We start from the raw sequence: 13767 nt of genomic DNA on the forward strand, positions 1-13767 counted from the left end.
GGTCCTCCCAACTGAGCGAGCAGACCGCGGGCGGCGGGGGCGGGGCGAGAGGAGGCGGGGTTGCGCCGGCGGGAGGGGCGGGGCTCGCAGTGACAAGAGGGGCGGGGCCCGCTGCCTAACGGGGACCCGAAGACTAGAGAGAAGTAGATGGGAGACAGCGGGGTGCGGGGGTGCGATTGCCGAGCCGAAGGAGACTCCTCCACGTGTCGCTGCGCGTGCTCCTGTGGGGCGCTCACTGGTCCCATCTGCTCTTCTTCTCCAGCTCCCACTTTGCGTCAGACGCGGAAAGTCGAGCCCCCAGGCACATCCCACCCATCTTATTCCTCCCCCAAAGCCCAGAGACTCGGAAACAATATTCTCTAAGAGTCTAGGAAGGAACCGTTCTTCAGATGTACCTATTACTCCCTCGTCTTGGGAGTCCCGCCTACCTCCTCCTATCCCTCAGCTCATACCCAAATCTAGGTTGCTTTTCTATCCAGGCAAACTTCTCACATCGCATGCAATCAATTCCCCTGGAGACACCCATTGCTCTGGTTTCCACATACACCCAGCCGCTTCACATGCTAACAACCCTCGCTCGCACAAAACAATTCCCATCCATGATCGCACCTGTCCCCGGCAGGCCCACACAGCCCTGATGGTTGCACTGAAGGATTTCTTGTGGAAATCCCTCAAGCTACGCCCTGGGTTTGTCAATCAGGTTAGTGAAAGAATAGAAACAGACGCGTCAATAAATCAAGTCGAGAAACAGTTGCAACGTTGTTTATCAGCAGCCTCTTACACTCTCAGGGCTCCAATGCTGCCCTGACGCCAAGATGCTTGGCGTTTTTGTCTTAGAAACGAAGAAGAGTTTTGCAGCCCTAAAGCTAAGGCCAACAGGTCCCCCCGCCCCGCCCCCACCCGGGAAGCTATCTGCTTTATCTCACCATGGTACAGGCTCTGCCTGCTGCCTCTGTGCCTCTCCAACTGCTCATGGTTGTTTTGAGATAGGGTAGGGTCTCGTATTGTAGCTGACCAGGAATTCCCTATAAAAGCTCAGTCGGGTTTAAAGTAGCGATCCTCAGTTCCTGTCTCCAGAGAGCCTTGAGTTGACGGACTAGCACAGCCTTTTGTATGAGCAGAGAAAATGTGAGTCTCCAAAGAGGGGTGAGTTCAAAGCTGAGGGAGAACGGTGTGATGGGAAAACAGCAAGTCTAATAGTCCTATGATTCCAGATTTCAAATATATTACATTTCTGTGTGCAAATTCAAATATATATATGAATTCCCACACAGTAATGTGACCCCTAATCTCCCGGGGTGGGGGTGTCTTGTTGCATTGCAGATGATCATTTTTGCAGGTCCAGCTCGGTTACTGCCAGGTAATACAAATGCTGTTGGACCCCAGCTACACATTGGATAGTGGGCCCGTAAAAGACACTGAAAACAATCGCTTCGTGAGGTGTAATACAGAAATAAGAGGTTTACATTCCAAAATGTACAGTCTAAAATATTAACTAACGGTGCAAAGGTGAGCAAAAGAGATGACAGGTACCCAAGGATGTTCTAGCAATTCCCACATGTGAAGGGATGGAAAAGCCTTTGGTCAGGAGTCAACAGCTCTATGACCTAGCCAGTTCTATGGGCAAGACAATGCCCCTGGTCCTATGCTAGGTAGGCTAATAATAGTGGCTGGTGTGAGAATTAAGGTTGGCGGGCGATGAATGATAAGAGCTACTGCCGGCGGATTCTTGGCAATCCTGTTGGCTCAAGCTTCCCAAGTGCTGGGGTTACCGGTGTGAGCCACCACACCAGCTGTATTTGCTTCAGGAAATGTAAAATGAGGGGAACATGGTGATGCCTGGTGGTTAGAATGAGAAAGGTCTCCATAGGCTCTTCTGTTTGGGGGTAAGATTGGGAGGTGTGGCCTTATTGGAGGAGGCGTGGCTTTGTTGGAGGAGGTGTGGCCTTGTTGGAGGAGGTGTGGCTTTGTTGGAGGAGATGTGTCACTGAGGGTGTGCTTAGAGGTTTCAAAAGCCCATTACACCTCTGAATATGGGTGACAGTTGTGTGGCTTGGGCTGTTTGTGGGGCCACCGGCAGTGGGATCAGGCTTTATTCCTAGTGCATGAACTGGCTTTTTGGAGCCCATTCTCTTTGGAGGGATGCCTTGCTCAGCCTAGATTCAGAGGGGAGGTCCTTGGTCCTGGGACGGACTTTGTTGATGCCCTATGGGAGGCCTTACCCTCTCTGTGGAGTGGATAGGGGGTGGGGTAGGGAGAAGATGGAGGAAACAGGAGGAGGGGAGGGAGGGAAGACTGGGATTGGTATGTAAAATAAATTGTTTTAATAAATAAATAATAATAATAAACAGTACACTACAGGCCCAGCCCCTGCAGCTCCCCCTCTAACCCCCTGCCCCTGGCCTCTGCTTGCTGATCAGGATGTAAAACTCTCTGCTACTTCTCCAGCAACATGCCTGCCAGCCTGCCCTATGCTCTCAGCCATAATAGTGGACTAACTCTGAAACTGTAAGCAAGTCCTCAATTAAGTGCTTTCTTCTGTAAGTTGCCTTAGTGGCGGTGTCTCTTCACAGCAATAGAAAAGTGACTAAGACACACAGCACACACACATAATTCCAGTGCCTGGGAGGTTGAAGCCACTGATCAGGAGTTCAAGGACATCATCTTGATGGAATTTGTGGTCAGCCTGGGCTGTCTGAAACCCTGTCCCACAGATGAAAACAAACCTGCGATGCTGGGCATGGTGGCACACCACTTTAATCCCAGCACTTGGAAGGCAGAGGCAGGAGGATCTCTGGGAGTTTGCAGCCAGCCTGGTCTACACATCTGGTTCCAGGGCAGCTGGGGCTCCTACATAACAGAGAGACCCTGTCTCAACAAACAAAAACAGAACCCTGTAAAATATGGTGGGCACTTGGAGGCTGTAACAGGAGGATTCCCTTGATGAATTCAAGTCCATCCTGGGACACTCTGTCTCCAAAAAAAGGGGGGGGGGCAACTAAAGGGATGACTTAGTGGTTTAAGAGCACTTTCTTTCTGCTTTTCCAGAAGACTGACTTTGGTCTCAGCACCCATGTCAGGCAACTCCAGTTCCAGGGGCTCCCACACCTTCTTCTGGCTTCTGTGGGCATGTGTACACATGCACATACACATACCCACACACATAAAAATAAATAAATCTTTAAAAAAAGATATTCTAATACAGGCTTAATAATAAATGTTAAGAGAAAGAGAAGTTCTCGGTAGAAAGATAAGACACACCCAAAAGCATGGGTGTAGGCTTCCCAAAGAAGAGCTGAAGAAGCAAGACATCCCTGTGGATACAGGCTCCTGTAGGCTCCCCAAGACATCCCTGTGGATACAGGCTCCTGTAGGCTCCCCAAGACATCCCTGTGGATTCAGGCTCCTGTAGGCTCCCCAAGACATCCCTGTGGATACAGGCTCCTGTAGGCCCCCCAAGACATCCCTGTGGATTCAGGCTCCTGTAGGCTCCCCAAGACATCCCTGTGGATACAGGCTCCTGTAGGCTCCCCAAGACATCCCTGTGGATACAGGCTCCTGTAGGCTCCCCAAGAGTCATGCTCATTGCTTTTGGTGGCTTCTGTTTTCTACAGTAATCATATATCGGATCTTGGAGGGGTTTGAAGGTACCATATTCAAAGATTTGCTAAGAAACCCAAATGAGACCACAAGGCGGTTCCTCGGGGGTCCCTGATATGACTATAATTGATAAGATAAAACTCTAGTTTACAAGGATACATGGATGTAGGATAACTTTACTATGAGCAAAGCTAGCAGTTCTGCTAGGGATTCTCTAGAGATGTTTGGGTAAAAGAATGAGGGCCTACTTAAGGCCATATATATTCAGAACTTAAGCCTGTTATTATTGTAGCAAAAAATATCTATACATGACACAGAGATTAATACTATGTTGGCAACATTTACAACAAATCTTGTTGGAATTTTATTTTTTTATGAGACAGGGTTTCTCTGTAGCTTTGGTGCCTGCCCTGGAACTAGCTCATGTAGACCAGGTTGGCCTCGAATTCACAAAGGTCCACCTGCCTCTGCCTCCCAAGTGTTGGGATTAAAGGCATGCACAACCACCACCCAGCTTTGTTGGAATTTTTTAACATTTAAAAAATGTGTGTGCGTGCAAGTATGCATGTGTGTGTGTGTGTGTGTGTGTGTGTGTGTGTGTGTGTGTGCTGGTTATAGTGTGTAGGTTAGAGCTGGTTCTCTCCTTCCACAATTCTACCAGGAACTGAACTCAGATCATTAGCCTTAGTGATAGGAATCTTTAGAATTTTCAACCAGACTCTGAAGCGAGGAAAATCTTCTGTTTTTGCCATGCCATCATTATGTTTCCCTGACTTTCTACACTCCTTCAAGATTTGGATAGATGAAATAAAAGGTGCAGAGCCTTTCCAATCCAGGAGGGCATCATGAGTCAGGCAAAGGCACAGATGTATGAACAGCATGATACACATAGTATTCACAGGGGTGAGAGTAGGGGGTAGAAATAAAATTATTTAGAAGGGAGACAGGGTAGAGGTCATGTATAGTCAGAGGTAGAGGGATAAATGATGACATTAGAATTATAGTACAGGGCTGGAGAGTTGACTCAGCAACTAAATTCGGTTCTCAGGAAGCACATGGCAGTTCACGACTGCCTGTAACTCCAGTTCCAGGGGATCTGATGTCCTCTTCTGACCTCTAAGGACTCCTGCACACACATGGTGCACATACACTCAGGCACACACAGACATCCATGTAAAAATAAGTATATTTAAAAAATCATTTTCAAGCTGGATATGATGGCTCACACCTTTAATCCTGGCAGCAGAGTTCTGTGAGTTTGAAGTGAGCCTGAACAAGTCCCAGACCAGCCAAAGCTACACAGTGAGATTCTATGGGGAAAAAAGAAAGGAAATAGCTGGGTGGTGGTGGCGCATGCCTTTAATCCCAGCACTTGGGAGGCAGAGGCAGGTGGGTCTCTGTGAGTTCGAGGCCAGCCTGGTCTACAAGAGCTAGTTCCAGGACAGGCTCCAAAGCCGTAGATAAACCCTGTCTCGAAAAACAAACAAGAAGAAGAAGAAGAAGAAGAAGAAGAAGAAGAAGAAGAAGAAGAAGAAGGAGAAAAGGTAGTTTTTCTTTAAAGGGCAGGAGAGATGGTTGTAACTGGAGGTTTCTCTCCCATTCACCAGTTCCCGAATAAACATTTTAATATTAATTATGTTTGGCCGAAGGCTCAGGCTTATTTCTGGCTAGTTCTTACATTTAAATTAACCCACTTTTTCGTTTCTATTTTACCATGAGGCTTGTGACTTGTTACCTTACAAGTTGTGTCTTACATGATGGTGTCTCCCCAACTCTGTCTTCTTTTTTCTTCCTATTTCTCTGCTTAGATTTCCTGCATAGCTATAATTCTGCCTTGCTGTCAGCCAAAGTAGCTTCTTTATTAACCAATGATAATAAAACATATTCACTGTTGTATTAGGAGCGGCGGGGCTGTGTCCTGCCACCCAGCCGCCTGCACAGCTAGCTTTATACCCGAAATAATTACACGGAAACTGTATTCTTTTAAACACTGCCTGGCCCATTAGTTCCAGCCTCTTATTGGCTAGCTCTTACATATCAATCTAACCCATTTCTAATATCCCTGTAACACCACAAGGTGTCTTACGAGGGAAGATCTTAACCTGCGTCTGTGTCCAGTAGGAGAATCATGGCTACTCCTTGACTCAGCTTCTTTCTCCCAGCATTCTGTTCTGTTTACTCCGCCTACCTAATTTTATGTCCTACTAAAGGGCCAAGGCAGTTTCTTTATTTAACCAATGAAACAACAGATAGAAAGATGACCCTCCTCCATCAATTCACAGCATACAGAGGGCTATCCCACATCATCTCCCCTTTTCTGTCTAATTAAATGGAAGGTTTTGACTTTAATATAGTAGTAAAATTGGATAAAACAAAACAGTTATCAAGCAAGAATTATAGTTAAATAGTCTATTTGTATTTGGCAAAATTAAAGAAAATACTCTATTATCCATCCCATCTTTGAGTACAAAGTTTTATCTCTAATCTGTCTTCTATCACAACTACAGAAAACTATAATTATCTAGTCTTCAACTATATCAAAGATCCCAGGAGGATATAATATTATCTGAGTAAACAGGAAGTGCCTTACAAGCAAATTTCAAAATTCTAGAAATGACAGAGACATCTGGATGCCTGTATAGTCACCCAAAGTTCTTCTGTGATGTTGAAGCATCCATCTTCAGCTGGTAGGCCTAGAGTGTCTGGCAGGTTTTTTTCAGTGAAGCAGGAAATCTGAAGGACTGTCCTGCCTATTTTGGCAAAATTCATCAGTCACTTTATTCTGTGTCCTGCAGAATGTCTGACAGCCTCTTTCATGAAGCAGGAGCCCTGAAGGACTGTCGCACCTTGTTTTAGCAAGTTCAGCAGTCATATATTTGTGGGTCCTGTATGTCCAGTTTATACAACATATTGTCAAATAGTCCAGGCAAGAGCAGTTTCTTGTCCAAATGGCTAGCCCTGCCATATTGAAAGCAAATCTCACAAAGAGTTTCTTCAATGTCCAATATCCTCTTGAAATAATTGGTGCTGCCAGGAATAAACATCTCATGTCAAGAAAAGAAAGTCTAAGTTCTCAAAACATATAAATGCCATATTCTGTAGTTCTTTGAAGTATTTGTAGATTACCCATCCATCTGAAATATATCTCTGCATATCTAGAAAACTTAACTTAATATTACTGTAAGTTTGAATATTATAGATGACTACTAATTGGTATTTCTTAACTATACATCATATTTTAAATGAGCTGCATAAACATAATGTCTTAAACAAAAGTAGAAATATACATACAGTATCACAAAATTGACCTTAAATTTGTATCAACAAACCAAAATCCCTACCAATGTAAAGTATTTTGAGATTAACAGAGTTTTTTAAAGTTGATTTAATAATCTACCTTTGTTTTCATCATTTCTGTATCATATACCCTGTTTTATTTAGAAAGAGATTGGCCTTGACCATTAACCATTTATTACCAACCCCCTTTAAATGAAAACAAACATTCATAAACAGTATTTTGGGAATTTGAGCATAGTTTTCTATACTACTTCCTTCTGATTGGGGGGGGGGCACTGGTAATCTTATGGGGATCCTGAGAAAATTTAGAATTATGGTTAAATCTTGGCTGTAGTAGTCTGTGAGGCTGCATAGTCTCAGCCAGTAGCTTTGAAGTTGTTCTGGATGTTGGATCATCTGAGCCATTGCTCTCATGAGACCTCTCATGGAGTCTTGGCTTGTTACCTTACATCTTGCTTCTCCAGTGGCTGCTGGTGTCTCTCTGACTCCACCTTCTTTCTCCCTTTTTCTCTTCTTGGATTTCCTGCCTATCTATATTCTGCCTTTTCCTGGTCCAAGTCAGCATCTTTATTAATCTATGGTAATAAAACATATTCACAGCATAAAGAGGGGCATCTCACATCAGATCAGTTAAAAGTACTGGCTACTCTTCCAAAGAACCTTGTTTCAGTTTCCGGCACCCACATGGAAGCTTGTGAACCTTTGTAACTCTAGTTCCAGGGGATCTGACACTGTCTTCTGGCCTCTACAGGTATGCATATGGGGAACAGACATGTATGCGGGTGAGACACCCATTCACAATGAGAAAGATCATTTTTCAGGCTCTGCAGTTAGGAACACTTGCTGTTCTTCCAGAGGACTAGAGTTTAACTCCCCAAACCCATGTCTGGAGGCTCACAACTGTGTGTAATTCCACCTCCAGGGCGTCTGACACTGTCTTCTGACCTCCATAGGCAACTACATACACATGGCACAGACACAGCATGCACACTCCCGTGTGCACACGCACAGCAAACAAACAAAACAAATCTGTCAAAAAATAAATTTTCTGTGTGATACAGTCTATTGCCATCTGTCTCAGAGTTTTATTGCTGTGAAGAGACACCATGACCACAGCAACTCTAATAAAGGAAAACATTTAATTGGGGCTGGCTTACAGTTCAGAGGTTTAGTCTATTGTTGTCATGGTGAGAAGCATGGTGGCATACAGACAGGTATGGTGCTGGAGAAGGGGTTGATAGTTCTACATCTTGATCCTCAGGTAACAGGAAGTGAACAGTGTATCACACTGGCATAGCTTGAGCATTTAAGCATTCAAATGTGTAAGTCTCTCTCTCTCTCTCTCTCTCTCTCTCTCTCTCTCTCTCTCTCTGTGTGTGTGTGTGGGGGGTGCATACCTATTTAAACCACCATACCATCATTCTACATCAATTCCTTTTGATACTCAAATTCTTCCACTTTAGCCAATGAGAGCCTTTTCAAGAGGTGCCTGTATGGGTTTTACTTCATTTCATCAACGTCTCATCAATCTTTTCTCTTCTCTTTCTCAAATATGTGCTCTGTTATCCATTAAGTCTGGGAGTAGGCTCCATTTGTTCCAGCTTTCAAAAGAATATGTATGGGTGTTTTGCCTGCTTGTACGTCTGTGGACCACTTGTGTGCCAGAAGGAGGGGTTGGATCCTGATACAGATGATTTGTGAACTGTGGTGTAGGTGCTGGGAATTGGACCCGGGTCCCAGTGCTTTCAGCCACTAAACCTCTCCTCATTGTACCAACTTCTCTTTTACCTACATAGTTTTGATCAACTCACTGTTTAAAAAATTAAATTAGATTCCAATGTTTAAAATTAGGGGACATCTTGCACAAAACTCCAAGTTCCTGGCTTCTCCGAAAACACCAGAAAGTCTGGCACACTGGGCTCTATTCCCTTCAAGTACAATTGGCAGAGGATAAATAGCCTCGGTGCCTTTGAATGACTTCTGACTGCCAGAGACCATCTAAGGATTTCACTGAAGTGCCAAGCTTTTACCACCAACGTCACGTCTTTTCTTACTGTCATGTCCCCTGAAGGCTGGGGAAAAATGAAAGGGAGAGAGGAAGGGAGCGACGAGGAAAGGAAGGAGGAAGAACAGTGGGTACAGAGGGCTTTGTGTTACTGGAAAATGGGAGAGCCAGCCCCATTTTCTTTTTGTAGAATCACAGATTATTACCTCTTTAATATGAAAATAATATGATTCTATACTGAAAGAACATTAACAAAGCAGAATCTTGCAATCATAAAGTAAACCATGCCACTCATTTATAGACTATAAGCAACCCCCTGAAGCTGGGCACACATGCATATATGTAATCTCAATTACTCTAGAGGCTAGAGGACTGAGTTTGAGGCTAGCCTAGCCAGGGAACATAGCTAGATCCTAGAGGGAGGAAGTAGACAAAACCCAAAAAGCCCTCTGTTCAAATATGTATTTATGGAGGTAGGTGTGGTAGTATACAGTCTGTAATCTCTCAGTACTTGGAAAATTGAGGCAGGAGAATCCAGCACACTATGATAGCAGTGTGAGTTCAAGGCCAGCCTCAGTTACACAAGCCTCTGCCCTCCCCCCCCAAAAAAACCAACAAAAAAATTTGTGTGTGTTTGGAACACAGTCATGGCCAAGACTTAGTCAGAGCATCTGAATGGTGGTACATATCCATAATCTGAACCCTGGGAAGACTGAAGCCTGGGGATCCCAGTGAGCTCCTGGAGAGCTCAGTGGTTAAGAGCTCTCACTGTTACAGAGAACCCAGGTCCAGTCCCATCACTCCCGTCTCAGGGGTCCACTGCCCTCTGTTGGCCTCCCTGGGTATGTACTATACATGTAGGCCAAATAGTAATGCACTTAAAACAAAATGAATATTTTTAAAAAGATCTTTAAAAAGAACCCAAATCCTAAAACAATAAAAGCAACACTAAAAGCTAGAGAAAAACAAGCAACAAACAGACTCTGCAAATCCTACCAACGAAGCTCTTGAATTTCCTAGTTCTAGTGGTCCTGCTTCCGTTGTATTTTAAGAGATGAGACTGGAGGGCTTTCAAGTGGACTGCCAAGACAATTTCCTCTTCTAGTCTCTAAATTCAGGTCTTAATGGATAGTCTCTTTCTTCTGTTTCACCACCTAAACTGTCCTCTGCTTGTGCTAGCTGGCAATCAGGGCTGGGAGGTGGGAGACGCAAGGAAGACAGACCTCGAGATGGGTGGAGATTCCCTCAGTGTGATTACCCTTACCCACCTGGGCAGAGATCCCCTCGTGTTCTGTTCTCAGATTATAATTTTTTTGGGGAGTTAGAGGTATTTGATGTAAGAAGAGGAATCTCTTTCCATACATGAATACATAAGTATTTGTAACACCAGGACTATTATGACAAGAGAATGGTGCTGGAAATTGGCAATACCTGGCAGACGAAGCGAAGAATGAGAAAGAACCTTTCGGTTAGACTTGGACACATGCATTCTGTAATTACAAACGAACGACGCAGTTTAAAAAAAAAAAAGAACGTAGAGAGAAAAACCCCACAAGGTCATAAGGGTGTTGTTTCGCTTGTGTTGAATGGCTTAGACACCGCGTTCCAGGAGGAGGGCATTAGAAACAGTTCGATCTGAATTCGTATTTAGAATGTTAAAGCATTCATGGAGGCGGCGATTTTTTAGAAGGGAGAGAAAGAAGCTGTGGTTCCTGTAAGAAGGTTAAAAAAAAAAGCGGACCCCTTGCCGTGTCATTGTTTCCACAATGCCGTGACTCGGATTCGAACCGAGGTTGCTGCGGCCACAACGCAGAGTACTAACCACTATACGATCACGGCGAGCTACCGGGGACCTGTCAGATTTCTCTGAAAAATATTCTCTTGAATACTCATAGGCCATCCCACTTCTTGCGTCACTAAATGACCCATTTATTGGGCGGGACTCTAATCTATGGTCTGAGAATACGCAGGCGCATTGCGCTTTCGCCGCTTACTCTGAGATTTTTCGATCCCTTAGCCTTGGGCAAAGAATTCTCCGGTGACAGTGTGGGGGTCGGCAGGAGACCTCTTGAGCATCCAGGGACCCGAGCTGACTGCCTTAGAGAGGAGGGTGGCCTGGACACTTGCCAGCGGGCCTGCAGGAGCGTTCCCTATTGGATCCCGGCTTCTGATCCTCCCTCTCTCCCCAGCAGAGACCCATTCCGGAGTGACCTTTGCGGAATGTGCAAAAGCTCTCGGTACTGGGTTGACTTCGTAAACGTCGCTCAACCAAAGTGTACCAACCTCAACCCCGCCCGCCTCTCCCTTCCAGCCTCTCCCACTCCTGGATGGCTAAATCCTCCCCCCTTGATGCTCCCTCTCGGCTTTGCGCCCACCTCTGACCCTTCAGGGCGGCAGCTGGGACTCTGTCCGGTTTTTCTTCTTGTCCGTCATCGCTGGCGCCCACACGGCGCCTAGAATGTGAGGGCTTTCACAGAGGGCAGTGGCTATTTGCTAAACAGAGAATGTGACCGTAGTTTCTGACGAGTGAATTCGAAGTGCCCACCTACCCTCTCCTTCAGAGGCACCAGAGATTTCGCTAAACACCAACTAAATCCTTTCACCATTTCAAGTCCGAGACTGCAGGGTATTCGCTTGCTTTTACCGCTCGCATGGCTTTCAGTGTCTTTTCCCGCCCCCACCGACAGGTGCCCATCCATTCAACAGGTTCTTGAGGAGCATTTGCTGTCGGCCCCGCCAGTCCCGACATAGCTGTAGGGGCGGGCGGGTCAAAGATAACCCAGGGAGAGAACACTTGGGAGAGGAATCACAATGCCTTTTCATGACTGTGTTCAAGTCTTTGAACATTAAATTGCTGCTTGACAGAGTCCCATCCTACTTAATTAGAGCTGTCTCAAGGGTGACGCACTCTGCGGAGCCTCGTTACTCTGGCGTCTACTCTAGAGCTTTGATGGAAGTTTGTAAAAAGCCATAAATGTTTACGAAAGTAAGAAAAACCACAAAAAGATACACATATGTACATTACACTTCTCGTGACGATGTATTCTTTTTACTTTGTGGAGTAAACGGACCCTCGTCCCATCACAAACTGTGAAGCTTCTGTGTTAGAGAAGTTCAGTTTCGGTATAATGCTGTTCTTAACTGTCACTGGAGTTTGAGATCCATTTTCTAGACTGGTAGGTCAGTATTAAAACGGAACAAAACACAGCTCCCTTGCCGTGCCATTGTTTCCACAATGCCGTGACTCGGATTCGAACCGAGGTTGCTGCGGCCACAACGCAGAGTACTAACCACTATACGATCACGGCGAGCTACCGGGAACCTAAGGTCAGGCCTCCTTGCTTGATCTCTTCTCTATTGGGCGCCCCTCCCCCTCCTGACGTCATTGGTGTGCTGGCGTACGTTTCCGCCTATCATCAACGGCGGGACTTGCGAGTGTGCGCAAGCGCTTTGGTTTCCCCGGCTAGGTCGGGGCGCTGGTGGGGACTAAATCCCTCCGCCTCGCTGCAGTTTTAACAGCAAGGGACTGAGCCTTTTATTTTTTTTTTTTTGAGCCAGGGTCTCATTCCATCCAGACTGGATTCGAACTCGCGATTTTCCTGCCGCTACGTCCCGACTTTTAGTTTTCCCAGGCGCCATCACGCTAGACTTTCCAGGCACTTTCTTGTCCGCCTTTTTTAGTGTGGTGTGTTCCCAAGACCAAGCAGAAACTCGTAGCTCCTCGTTACGGTCAGCTGGGACCTCTGAGATATAATAGCAGAGGGATGGCAGGACATTGGTCAGTCCCGTCTCAAAAGCTGTACTAGGAACACGGTACGTCGTGGCGTTCCGGTAGCTCGCCGTGATCGTATAGTGGTTAGTACTCTGCGTTGTGGCCGCAGCAACCTCGGTTCGAATCCGAGTCACGGCATTGTGGAAACAATGGCACGGCAAGGGCGCCTTTTTAGTGCAGTATTGGTCGCATTCTTCCTGGTGGCGAGGTCTTGTAACGCCTAATTAATTAATTACCCTTGTCAGTTCTTGGTTAATTCTCGGAGACCGGTAAATCTTCACACCTAACTAATGTTACAACTTTGACAAATTAGATACAGTATCATGTTTTTGGATGTATACGAATCATCGTTTTGGATGTATTTCTTTCCCATTTTGACCCTGCCAATGGTTAAGTCCTTTAAAAACCTTACATGACTTAAAACTTCATCACAGGTGACATAGGAATTATAGAAACAATGAAAAATTAGGGGTTAGAGTGGGGTAGGTAGGAAAACATACCAAACATTTTTTTTTTTGTTCAGATCATGTGATAAATGAAAGCTACCACAGTAGTTGAGATTCTAGCTCTTGAGGACACTGTTGAGTGCTAAAGATAGCCTCGTGGGTGCCGATGTTTTCTCCTGGAGCAGCTTCTTCCCAATCTACCTCAGATCAAAACAAAACGCACTCATTATTTTATATTCTTTAAAAAAAAAAAACCCAGCCTCATGGAATTCAGTTCTGTAGTTTGTTAGTAGGTCAACTGGAAGTGATGGTGCCGGATAATGGCTGTGTGGCTGTCGAGAAAGGAATTGAGAGAGGAACTAGAGAAGAATGAATTTCTCCAGCTCCTCCCAGGGGATCTGGGGTGGCAATGCTCCTCGGGAAACATTCCTGGAAAAGATGGGCATTGTAATGGGCTTGTGCACCCTTTTTACCCACAATCCATGAGGAACTTCTTTAAAAAAAAAAAAAAAAAAAACTATTTTATGCACAGTGCATAAAATCAAGACTTCATTGCACCCTAAGGTCCCCCAAAATAAAACACAAAAACAAGCCAAAACCAAAAAAAAGCACCCCCCCCCCAAAAAAAAAAACCTCACACACCATTG

The 13767-nt window shown here is 45.3% G+C and overlaps 3 non-coding genes across 3 annotated transcripts; 1 reads left to right on the forward strand and 2 right to left on the reverse strand.

Annotated features, from left to right (window-relative positions):
* Nucleotides 1–10669: 10669 nt before the first annotated feature.
* Trnah-gug lies at nucleotides 10670–10741 on the reverse strand. The gene has a single exon. It is a non-coding gene; the product is annotated as a tRNA-His (tRNA).
* Nucleotides 10742–12138: 1397 nt separating this feature from the next.
* On the reverse strand, nucleotides 12139–12210 carry Trnah-gug. The gene has a single exon. It is a non-coding gene; the product is annotated as a tRNA-His (tRNA).
* A 530-nt stretch (nucleotides 12211–12740) lies between these two features.
* Trnah-gug lies at nucleotides 12741–12812 on the forward strand. The gene has a single exon. It is a non-coding gene; the product is annotated as a tRNA-His (tRNA).
* Nucleotides 12813–13767: the final 955 nt, after the last annotated feature.

This window comes from Microtus oregoni, unplaced genomic scaffold (assembly GCF_018167655.1).
Source record: "Microtus oregoni isolate MIOR12 unplaced genomic scaffold, Mior012 000031F_ref0000149, whole genome shotgun sequence".
NCBI lineage: Eukaryota > Metazoa > Chordata > Mammalia > Rodentia > Cricetidae > Microtus > Microtus oregoni.